The 12,828-nt window shown below is 51.2% G+C and overlaps 1 protein-coding gene across 1 annotated transcript in view; it reads left to right on the plus strand.

Moving 5' to 3' along the window:
* The window catches only part of LOC138489484 (zinc finger protein 182-like), a 325,984-nt gene that overhangs the window by 135,430 nt on the left and 177,726 nt on the right, over window positions 1-12,828 (plus strand). The window lies entirely within an intron of this gene.

Raw genomic sequence — 12,828 nt, forward strand, 5'->3', positions numbered from 1 at the left:
TTTCAATACAGTACAACCAGTATCATCAGATTAATAATCAGTTTTGTGTCAATAATAACTCCCCCCAACCCCCCCCCAAATTAAACCAAGACCAGGACGTTGTGCGGCCGACCATTTGCGCTAGGGTGAGCCTGGGCTGTCCAGGTCCTCGCCGGAGGAGCTGTCTTCTTTGTTGCGGAACAGAGCCACTGTGAGGGCTATCCACTGTAGAAGGTCCTCAGAGTCACCTATTTTTTGTTGTCGCTGCGCCAGCTCCCAGGCCCCGGTTTCGGCCACAGACCATCTACGGAGGTCTTCCCACCATGCTGTGATGTTAGGGGCTCTGGGGCATTTCCAAGCCATGGCGATACGTCTTTTAGCCAGGATGTACATTAAATCCTTGAGTCTGTTAAGAGGCTTGTTCTTTTTGCCTCTCGATATGAGCCTAGAATGCAAGCCCTAGGGGACTGCACGTCAAGTGTTATATCCGCTTCTGCTACCTTAGCTTGAACTTGGGACCAGAAGGTCTGTATAGCCGGGCAGCCCCAGAATATGTGGGTCATTGCGGCAGAGGGTTCTTGGCACTTGGGGCACGTCGCCGCACCAGTGCCATTGAATTTAGAGATGATGTCTGGGGTAAGGTCGGCTCTGTGGATAATGTAGAATTGAATGAGCTGGAATCGGGCATTCCTGGACACTTTTTTATGGTAATGTGTTATGGCCTCCCATTCCGTATCTCCAAATTGCGTATTTAGTTCAGATTCCCATTTACCTTTACACTTGAGTTCATTTTGTGTAGTGCTATCGAGTAGGATCTCACAGAGACTAGAAGTTTTGTGCCCCCCCCCCTCTGCTGCGCTCAGCAAGTTTTCGATGACCTCGTGCCCGGTGTAGAGGGTCTCTATATCCGGCCATCGCTTCTTGAGCTTTTTCAACACCGCCCCGTGTAGGAGGAACTGACCCAGCGGATCCCTGTCATCTCGTGCAGCTCAGAGAATGTGTGGATACCCTGGTCATCCACCAGGTCTCCCAGGGTGGCGATACCAGAGGGTTCCCATATGTTCCGGATCACCTTTTGGTCCTCTGGTCTGGTAGACATAATTGCGGCTATTGGGATTTGCGGGGTGTAGGGGTCAGCCAATTTGGCAATTTTACAGGCTCGATTCCAGATCTGGGTGCCCAGGCGGATTAGATATGCATTTTGTATTTTCGGCTCCGGTTTGATCCAGAGTAAGTCCCTGAGCAACCAGGACGCGTCTGTGGGCTGTAACAAGCGAGTGTCCGTTGAGGTGCCATCAGCCATCCACTGGATCACGTGCTTGAGCTTGGCTGCTATGTAGTAGAGTTCAAAGTTAGGGGTTTTAAGGACTCCTTTGTCATACGGTCTCTGCGTTATGTCTAGGGCGACTCTGTGCCTTCCTTCGTGCCATAGAAGTTTCCTACAGAGTTTATTCAGGTCTTTGAAGAATTGTTGTGGGATGTTGTACGGGACATTGGTAAAGAAGTGTAGGAGGCGCGGGAGTGCCACCATTTTAAGGAGACCCGCCCTGCCAGCCACCGAGAGGGGTAGCTTGCACCAGAAGTCAATTGATTTAGCCAGGCCCTCCTGTGCCTTTCCTGTGTTTAGCGCGTGTTCGGCTATGGGGTCGCGGTGAATCATAACGCCCAGGTATTTGAATGTGGTGGGTTCCCATTTGAGATCAAGAGGGGGGAGGTGTTCTTTCTTGGTCATGCTGAGGGCAGCCAGGGGAAATAAACAAGACTTGCCGTGATTGATCTGGATCCCGGTGCATCTATGGAACCCATCTAGGGTTTCGAGAATGTAGGGGAGAATTTTCGGGATCTTTTAAGTAGAGGAGCATGTCGTCCGCATACATGGAGACAAGATGGTTCACCCCACTTATCGTTATACCCCTGTCTCCGTACTCCTGCCTGAGATATGCCGCCACTGGTTCGATCGCTAAAATATAAAGTAAAGGGGATAAGGGGCATCCCTGCCGGGTGCCTGTAGTCAGGCTCCATTTTTCTGAGAAGGTGTTATTGGTACGCACTCTGGCGGTGGGATTGGTGTAGATGAGTTTGACCCAATTCAAGAAGGCCGGTCTGATCCCCATCTTGGATAGGGCGGCGTAGACCCATTTCCATCGGACCGAGTCGAAGGCCTTAGAAGCGTCGAGGGACGCTACTGCGCATTTACCAGTTTCGCTGTTTGTGCTGTGTATAACGTGGTGCAGCTTGCGTAGGTTCTCCGTGATGGAACGGCCCTGTACGTAACCCGTTTGATCTTGGTGAATGAGATGTGGGATAGCTGCCTGAAGCCTCCTAGCCAATAGTGCTGTGAGAATTTTACGTTTAGCATAGACAAGGGCTGGTACAAGCCGCAGTCAGTGCTGTCTTTGTTGGGTTTAAGTAAAGGGATGATGATGGCCTCGGCCATGGAGTCAGGGAGGTGGCCTTTCTCGTACGCCTCATTATATACTTTGGACAATAGAGGGGCGAGTATGTCTCGTAGGCTTTATAAAACTCGCCGGGGAGTCCGTCTGGTCCCGGCGTTTTCCCAGAGGGTAGAGATCTAATAGTAGCCGTGACCTCGTCTGGGTGACGGGGCTTTCAAGGGGATCTGCCAGATGATCGTCTAGGTGTGGGAGCCTGATGATGTCCAGGGCATCTTCAATTGCAGAGTCTGGGGGCGGTGTGGGGTCGGAATAGAGGGTTTGGTAATATTCTTTGAACGCTGCATTAATCCCTGCTTGCGTGTGGGAGGTCAGGCCGTCTTTGTTTCAGATTGAGCAGATGGGGTTCCTGGGAGTTTCTCGCTTATATAGCCACGCGAGTAGTTTCCCGGGTTTATCGCCTAGGGCGTGGTTCCTTTCGGTGTATTTAGCGTAGCTTAGTCTCCCCAGTGTCTCCCAGTGTGTCAGGCACGTTTGTTTGAGTTCAATCAGTTTGTGCGTATGGGCTGGGTCAAGGGATGGTGTTGCTTCGAGGGCTTGCAGTTCGGCTTCAGTATGCGCTAGTTGGGACGTGATGAGTTTTTGGACCCCACCAGCGGCGGCTATCATTTCCCCCCTTGTTACCACTTTATAGGCCTCCCATACTGTACTTATGTGTTGGACACTATCAATATTGGTTTGCCAGTAGTGTGTGGTGCCATACCTGATTTGTTCATTAAAGGCTTTGTCTAGTAATGCTTCGCTTCTGAGTTTCCATGTCGGGATGGGGGGTCTAGGAGCTGTAACCGCCTATGAGGTCATCAGGGGAGAGTGGTCCGATAGCACTCGGGCCAGGTACTGCGTGTCCTCAAATCTGGCAGCATGCTCTTCGCTAACAAATAAACAGTATATTCTGGTGTGAACCTTGTGTGGAGGAGAGTAAAAGGAGTAGCCTCTGGACTCGGGGTGTTGTGCGCTCCACAGGTCTTTCAGGGCGTATTGTTGCATGAGGGCGTTCAGTATTCTGGCGGGTGGGGAGGCTTGACATGCTTACTGTCCGATCTGTCCATGCAAGGATCCAAGGTGCAGTTATGGTCGCCTCCCCATATTGTTATGCATTCTTCGCTCGGGGACAGCCGGGTGTACAATGAGCGGAAGAAGACGGTTGCGTCATGGTTTGGGGCGTAGGTGCAGATCAAGCGTAGATCGCACCCTTCTATGGTGCCCTGTACCAGGGCCATTCTGCCTTCGTTATCCATTTTGGTGTAGGTCAGCGAGACGGGGACAAAAGGGGCAATCCATATCAAGACTCCTCTTGAGTATGTGGAGTACGAGGAGCCTACCAAGGTTCCCCTCCAGACTTTGGCCAGCGCTGCTAGTTTGGGGGCGCTTAGGTGGGTCTCCTGAAGCAGGGCGATTCCAACTCTGTGGCGTTTCATGTAGGAGTGAATATGGCGCTGTTTGATGTAACTATTTAATCCCCTGACGTTCCAGGACATGACTCTGATCTTGTCAGCCATAGTCTAAATGTGGTTGTGGGGCTGTGGGCAGCCTGAGGTCAAGGTCTCTGGCGGGCTTGGTCGGTCTGGTGGCGATTCCGCTGCACGTGGTCCTGGTCTGGTGTGTAGGAAACTTTAACTGAGATCCCAACTTGGGGTTCCGACCCCAATGAATAGTAACGTCTAACTTAACTTTAAACACAACACGTCAAGCGAGGTTTTCCTTGCTCTGACTTTCCCGTTTCTGCTCCATCGGACCTAGGTCTCCTGGTGCCCTACGGGCGGGTGAACTCACCCAAACTAGTCTGGGGGTAGGGGAGGTACTACCTCCGGGGATGTTATTGAGAGGTATGCCGTGTCTGGCGCTGCTCCGATGCCATCGGTGTCGCCGCATTCGCTGGCGTGTTGCTGTGTGTCTAGTAGGTGCTGCCCGAAAGAAGTGAGGAAGGGTCTAACGCTGCAGGTGGCCAGAGCCTGCGTTACTTCAGTTCGATGTCCGGGATCTGTTCCCTGTCCATCCGTTCGCAGGCTTCTGCGGGGGTATCGAATAAGTATGCCTTTTTGTTGCGTAGGACTTTCAGTCTGGCCGGGTAGAGGAGTAAATAATGCAGGCCTGCATTTTTGAGTCTGGCTTGGGTGTGGTTGAACTGAGCCCTGCTCCTTTGAACCTGTAGGGTGTAGTCGGGATATATGGCGACCCTCGCAGAGTCCCTCTGTATAGAGCCCCCCATTCTGGAGAAGGCCAGGATGGTTTCTCTTTCGTTGTAGTTGAGGACTTTGGCTATTATAGGTCTGGGTGGGTTCCCCGGAGGGGGTCGCCTGGCTAAGGAGCGATGGGCTCTTTCTATGGTGAAACCCTGTGACAATTATCCGGCTCCGATTTTGTGTATGAGGAGGTCTTCGACGTAGTTAGTAGGGTCGTTGCCCTCAATGCCCTCGGGCAGGCCAATGATTCTAATGTTATTTCTACGGGCCCGTCCTTTGGCCTCATCAGCCCTATCCTCCAGGTTCTTCACCTTTTGTGCCAAAATATCCACTTCCTTTAAAAGCTGTGTTTTGGTTTCGGTGTTGTCCTGAACTTGGGTCTCCAGGGCGTCCGTTCTGCTGGCGATGGAGCGCACATCCTGCCGCAGTAAGTTCAGGTCGATAGCTACTGCGTCTATTTTATTCTCCATGGTCTTCTGAAGTGTCATAACAGCCTCCAGTAGCTGGGAGTTAGCCGGCTCAGGTGTCTCGGCGCTTGGCGCATCTCCGGAGGCAGGAACTGCATCGGGCCTAGTTGCACTGGCGGCCGCGAAGGACTCCATGGTGGTTTGACGGTGTTTGCTTTGGGCACCCTTGGTGGTCATATCCCCGCCGCCGGGCTGGGCCCCCGAGTCCACGGCAGGCGCTGTGCGGTCCGTAGTTTCTGGCTGTGCCGGTGCTCTGTGGTCATGCTGCTCGCACACTTAGAGGCCAGGCTGGGGAGCGTTTAGAAGGGTGCGAGGAGTGCTCAGGACGGGCGATCCTGTGTGTGTCGTCAAGGTAGGCCTCACAGGGGTTAGTGTGGGGGGAAACCTCTGCGCTCCAGGGGACTTGCCTCCAGGTTTCGCGGTTTCGTGGCTCCTCAAGGCATATGGGAGGTCCACTGAGAGGTTGCAGTCGAAGTGCGGCCGTGGACGTGTGCAAGCCGTGGGAGGTGTCCACCAGGTGTGGCGTGGGGAGGATCGGTCGCCGGCGCCCGCAGTGCACAGATTGTCCTCTGGCTTCGCTCAGGAATCTGTTGGGGTATGGGTCACCGGCCCACCGGATACTCTCAGCGGAGTGTGGGTGCCTCAGTTCGGCGGGAAGCTACCAGGCAAGGTGCACTGATTGCGGCTCGGTACTGTTCGGCTCCGAGGCCCTGCCCTGGGTCTTGATGGGAGTGTGGCAAAGGTCGCACCAGGCGTGGCCCCGGCACGGAGGAGTGCAATCAATGGTAGGCCCAGCTTGCGGCCACCGGTGCGGGCTGGCCTGGGGGGGGCACGGGGGCAAGGGCACCGTGATCCGGGTGCCGGGGATGTGGGGGGTTATGGCGCCCCCCCTCCGACTCCTTACCGCTTTCCTTCGTTGCTCTGCGGAATCCTCCAGCCGTGGGGGAGTCTGTGTGCTGGTGAGGTCGCCGGGTATGCGGATCTTGACGGAGGGAGCAGCGATGTCTGCGCAGCCTCAGTGGCGTGCGGGGAAGCGATGATCACAAGGCCACAGCAGCCGGTTCCGTCCGCTTTTCTCCAGGCGCGCTTGAATCCGCGCCTGGGGTGGGGCGGCTCGATGTCCGAGGCCGCTCCGACCCCCCCCCCTCCTCCAATAATGGCACGGAGCTCGGGTGTGCAGGTCCGGGCCCTTTAGATGCAGGTCGCCTCCTTCGGGGCACCGCTAGTTGGGCGCGAGCCCTTGCGGCAGACGTCCAGAGCCCAGGGCCACGGCGGGCACCCGCAGGATCAGCAGCAGTGCTCTGCTTACAGCGCAGAGCTGGGACTCACGATGGCCGCCATTTTCGGAGTCCGCGTATCGTTCTTTCCTCCCGTCGCAACGGGCTAACGGAGGGACGCAGGGTTCCCAAACTTCAGCAGCGGGCAGCCCAGGCTTTCGCACAGGGTAGGTGCGATTTTCAGGTGTTTGTAGTCGGAAGAAAGCAGTAGTTAGCGGCGGATCGTTAAACGTATCACACGGAGCTGCACCAAGCACGTCTCTCCTACATGGTGGTTAGCCACGCCCCCCCACTCAGCTCATTGTTCTACTCAATATGTAATTCTTTTGACAGTTTCATATCTTCAGTCATGTATATTCCATGAAAGAATTTATATTGTTAAAGTAGGCCTTATTTTCATTTATTATATTACTAGAGTTATCAGTTCATGGTTTAAGATTTATTATAGCCATTTAATTGGACAAAAGTGATCATAGCCATTGGCATAATTATGGATCTATGTGTTCAAATTGAACCTGAACTAGTTGAATTTTTTCCAAATGTTTTGTACCAAAGTTTTTTTAATGTCAGATTTTGTGGTAGGTCGCCTCACCACCATCTTACACAATCCAATATGGCCTGACCCCAACCCACCATCTACGTTCGGTGGTTTAAAAAATGTAAAGAAAATGAGGGGAAGGGGCAGGGGATTTTCAACCAGTTGGGAGGCGGCGTGGTGGACAGTCGACCAAAATCCATAAACGTAGAATTATACGGTTAAATTGTGTTATGGTCACTAATAGTCTTAATAAAAATCGGCCCCTAGGAAGGGGCAAATGTGTTTTTACTGGGGTGTGAGGGTCACTAGACCACCAGGGATGGCTTGAAAGGGGGCGGTGATCAGAGCGTGATAGTTATGATTTGTTTTGCTGGACTGAACATAGGTAATGAATGTTTTTTGTTTTGGTTGCAGGTTTCTTTACGCAAGGAGCTCCAACGTTATGCGAGTAGTTTTTTTATTCTACGGGATTGGGCAGTCTGGGAGGTATTTTGGTGGGCTGGGACACAAATGCAGGGTCAGGCCACAAATTCCCCCCATGCCAGTAAAACATTGGTGTTTCCCTGGGAGCGGCTGTCTCCCATGTGGGTTGACTGTCTGCAAGCCCAGGCTGCACCTCTGGCTGTGCTGCGTTATAGATTTCGCCTCCGGGGAGGAATGGAGACCCTGCCAGGGCTCCCCAGAACTACAGCTGGACTTGAGGACAGTCAACCCACATGGGAGACAGCCACCCAAGGCCAGGGGAATCACCCCACCTTCCTGGAACTCTGGCTGGCCTGCATTACAGCTTCTCCCTCCGGGAAAGGAAAGGGACCTTGCCAGGGCTCCCTGGGACAGCCGCTGTGCTCGAGGACGGTAGACCCACATGGGAAACTAATGCCTAAGGCCAGGGACAGCACCCCCAACCGTGCTGGAGCTCTGGCTGGGTTTCGTTACAGCTTCACCCTCTGGGAAGGACGTGGACCCTGCCGAGGCTTCCTGGAACCCCTGCTGGGTTTGTGGACAGTCAAACCACACGAGGGACAGCCACCCAAAGCCAGGGACAGCACCCCTGACCATCCTGGAGCTATGGGTTGACCTGCATTATACAATTTCTCTCCGTGAAGGTGACCCTACCGGGCCCCCTTCGCCTGCCACTGCACTTGGGGATGGTGGACTCACATGGGAGAGAGATGCTGAAGCCCGGGGACATCACCTCCAGCCGTCCTGGAGTTTTGGCTGGGCTGCATTACAGCTTTTCCCTTCATGGAGGTATTAGCACACTGCCAGGGCTCCCTGGTGGGGGAAAGCTGTAACTGAGGCCAGCCAGAGCTCCAAGATGGTTGGAGGTGATGTCCCCGGCCTTGGGCGGATGTCTCCCATGTGGGTTGAACGTCCCGCAGTTCAGCAGCGGTTCCAGGAAGAGTCCCACTCCCTTGGGGAAGGGGAGCCTGTCAGGGCTCCCTGGGACAGCCGCTGCACTTTGGAGATGGTCACTCCATATGGAAGACAGCTGCCCAAGGCTAGCAACATTACCCCCAACTATCCTGGAGCTCTGGCTGGCCTGTTACAGCTTCTCTCTCCGGGAAAGGTCGGGGACCTTGCCGGGGCTCCTTGGGAGTGCAGCTGCACTTGGGGATGGTGGACCCACATGGTAGAGTTATCCAAGGCCAATCACCCCCGACCATCCTGGAGCTCTGGCTAGGCAGCATCACATAATTCCCCCTCAGGGAACAGACGGAGACCCTGCTGGTGCTCCTTGATACTGCTGTTGGACTTGGGTACGGTCAACACTTTCTTTTTCACCCAGGTAAGAACACCCACACATGAGGTACTGTTTTCATCCAGACACCTGTGGGAAGGTAGGACATGTGTTGTTGGCGGTATGTTTCAGTAGTTTCCAGGTTGGAAATGTCTGAAAATTGTGGGTTTTTTCCCCCTAAATTTCAGACTTTGCCAGGCTTTTGGGTAATACACTCTAGGGCAATTTGCGCAAGTCAGACGTCTGTGGGTTCCTACGGGGTCTGCTCTCCTGAAACGCTTGGGTTACCAGTGGTTTAGCCTTTTCCATTTGCACCCAGGTAGGTGCACCCACACATTAGGTACAGTTTTCATCGGGACACATGTGGGAATGTAGGACATTTGTTGTTTTCTCTTGATTTTCATAACATGTTCATACATTTGCTTCTGCACTTTGTTACACAACCCTTTCATTTCCCAAATGTTACCTACATGTAGTTGCTGATTTAGGCACTGTATGCTTCTGTAACCTGCGCAAGTCACCTACCCTTCATGAGGTCTGCCTGTGCTCTACCAAACATGGTATGCTTGCCTTTCCTCACATTTATTCTCCTTATTTACACATGCTAAGTATGTCTGTTTAGGACATCAGCATAAATTCCTGTGTACCATGGCTCAGTGTGTGGCTTGTAGTATTGCTTGTTTTGTGAAACAATACAAAAAATATGCGATTTCCTAACTGGAAAAGTCAGGGGAATGTAGCGGGGCACTGCTTTCCTCAATATTCACAGAAGCCATTACCTTACAGGTCCAACCATGTCCAGCACATACCTTTTTTTTAACTGTTAGTTTTTAAATCTTTCCCCAAACTATGGGCATTTTCCCTACATAGATGTAGCCTGACCTGCGCAAATCACCATTTCCTAAACTCGGAATTTGGTCTTCCATTTCAGCTTTCCTACCCTCCTCATCCATTCCGTCCACATATGGACTATTGGTGGGAAAAAAGGGTTAAACTTGCATAGATCTCAGATGGTAACTTTATAAAAATGTCTTTTTTTGGTTTCCACTCAACCTGTTCTTGAAAGCCTGGAAAATGGCAAATTCAGCACAGCAAACCATTTCTTCCTAGCTCTTACAAGGAAACAACCACAGGCTTCTTTGTACACCATTTTTTGGGAATTTTCAGAAAAAACACAAAAAAATGTGCTCCCTTTTTGGTTATTTTCTCTCACTCCCATACAGCAAACTAGGATTCCTAGGTGGCGTTACGACCACCTACATGTGGGAAGAAAGGGGACCAAATGTGGGTGAGATATCTATCACATGTAAAATAAAAAGTTACAAGGAATTGAATGGCAACATACTGAAACCACCAAAAAAGGGCTTGGCAGGGGGGGCAGTTAAGGGGTTAAAAACAAAACACATTAGCTTAAAGAAATAAATAGACAATTGGGTAATTGAAGTGTTTTTATTATGCTAAGTGCTTACACTGTAAAGCAACAAATAATACATATACATGTGTAAACCAAAGATCAAATTGGTGGAGCCATATGGAGTGAACCTGCTTTACCTGGGGGGATTGGAAGAAAAAGAAGCCGAACAGTGAAACATTTATGGAAAAACAATTCTCATAACTGCACATGCAAGAATTGGATAACAGAAAAAGTCAACTTTATTATTGCAAATGTTCACAATCTTTTGTCACAATATTTCCTGTAAGGGCTCAACAGATATCACAACTTCACACCTTCAGCAGGGGCACGCTGATCCACAGTGCCGGAGGTTTGTGACGCAATTATCGATCTATACATTATTTGCTTTTCATAATGGTGCTGTAGTGTGAACAAGTACATGCAAACTATAGATAACTAAAGATCTCAGAAAGAACATTTCCAAGCTAACAATGTCACTAAAAATATGGATTTACAGGACAGTGAGTTAAAATAACATGAAAAGCAACTCGCACTGCCTCAAATTAAAAATGCGATTAGACTGGAATGAACTCAGAAACACTTGACACTTTTCTCAAGCACACCTGGCACTTTTTGAATCCGTTATACTCTTTGCACTTTAGTCTGGCATTTCTAATAGTTACGATTTGCCTTGAAGTAATATGGTTCTGCTTTGACTTTATGATGCATTTTGCACACAGCACTTTTATATGGATGTATAATGGATTTATATGTACAAGGCAGTTTTGTCAGTATTTAACATCAGGCATTTACCAAGCGGAGTGGCCGAACAGGAATGTACAAACAGAATTTGGCCTGTAGATATTCTGCCCCCGTTCCATAAAAGGCATGATGAACTAGACGTTAACCCTTGACCTGAATGGGCTTGGCCATGGGTAGCCAATGAAGATGGTGCACACATGGAGTAATGTGAGCACAACTAGGTGTGTAAGTGGCTACTCTGGCTGCAGAGTTCTGCAGGACCTGAAGGTGCCATAAGAAGTAGCCAGTTTGTGCCAGAAATAGGGCGTTGCATTGGTCCATGGAGGACATAACAAGTAAGGACACCACAGGGGCACGTAACTGAGAAAGGACTAAACAAAGAACCTTACTATGGGGTTTTCAGATGAAGATGGCCCCTTTGACATACTGGACTTATCAGAGATTCCGCAGACAGAAAAGACAATGGGCCTCATTACGACCCTTGCGGAAATCGAAAAACGATGGCGGAAATGCAATACCGCCATCGAATAGCGCTCGGTGCGACTATGACCCGTCATCGCAAAGTACGATGCCATTAGCGACACCGTAGTGAACGCCAACGCTAACTGCACCAAGTACGCGCGCGCGCGCCATGCCAAACCGTAAATACCACCATGGCGCAAGGGTACGCGAATTCCGACCCTAGCGGACATGTACCTAACGCCATCAAGCATGGCGGAAAGTACCATTCCGCCATGGTGAGAAGTACGGCATCGCGAATCAACCGTAAACGGCCCCACTGAGTGCCTGTACACCGCTCCCTGCCCACAAAGTACAACTCCCCGTAGGTGCAATGAAGTCACAATGCAACCAGTGAAATGTACAAGTCACCCATGCATGCCAACGAACAAAAGATCCACAAGAGGGGCCAATGGGAGCTGCAGGGCACAGATGGCACGAATACAGAAGCCATTCCAATGGACATGACCACAGTCCCCCCCCCCGAAACGCACGCAAACACAGGCACCTGTGACCAGCAATATTCCGAAAATCACATCATTCCACCAGTCCACCTGGCTGACCGGCATCTGTTACACAAAACCCAATCCCCCGCCCCTGAGCATGACAACATTCAAACTGTCATATTGGCAGCCCCCATCCCTGACCTCACTGGGCTTCGTAGGCAAACGCGCCCAGCACAGTACCACGCAACTAAACTCCGAAGCTGGAACCCAATGCAGATCTCCTCACAATACATCGCTCCCCAAATAGGAATATGCCACATCACTCGCAAAGAAGAACGCTACACGGCCCATATCAGAATAGGAATTTAATGCACAACAAAATCACCAAGCCCATACAGCCATTAGGCCATGAACTCCAAAACACATTTCACCATTGTGGGCAGCATCCGCAAGAAATGACCAGCTACTACTTGTGTGACGCCCTGTTCCATCATGGTACACAGAGCCACAATCACGTACGAAAAGGCAACATGGAAGCGCACAGAACCGCAGGGCCGTCCCAATGGGGAGGTACTAGTCCAGCTGAAAGGCCGAAATGTTGCTCCGAGCCACCAGTACTGCGTAAGGGCATGTGGCCCATTGGCTATCGTCCCATAAGATCGTAATGCTGCTCCACTGATTAACACGAAGCAGCAGGTGTCGGGAGTAAAAGCCATCTGCAGGAGTGGCATACAGATGGCAGTGGCAAAAGGGGAGGAGATACCTGTCAACCAAAAGAAAAGAAAAAGAACAGAATGGCCATCAGAACTACATCCGAACAACTCACTTCAATGATCACATTGAATCCACAGCCATATGCATGCTAGCCCACTCCAAAGGATCATCACCACCCCAAAACCACTTGCGACTCATAACCATCTATATCGAGGTGTAAACACCATCACAAACGAGTGTACCTGTGCATGCGTCTGTGAAAACAGAATCCATCTGATGGGATTGTTAACGTGCATGGACACAAGTGTCTGAAGGCACGTCGAGAAAGGGAGGGCTCAACAAGGCCAGATAGACGATGGTCCCACTATGGCAGCCCT

This window comes from Ambystoma mexicanum, chromosome 9, assembly GCF_040938575.1.
Source record: "Ambystoma mexicanum isolate Mex_15411 chromosome 9, UKY_AmexF1_1, whole genome shotgun sequence".
Lineage (NCBI taxonomy): Eukaryota > Metazoa > Chordata > Amphibia > Caudata > Ambystomatidae > Ambystoma > Ambystoma mexicanum.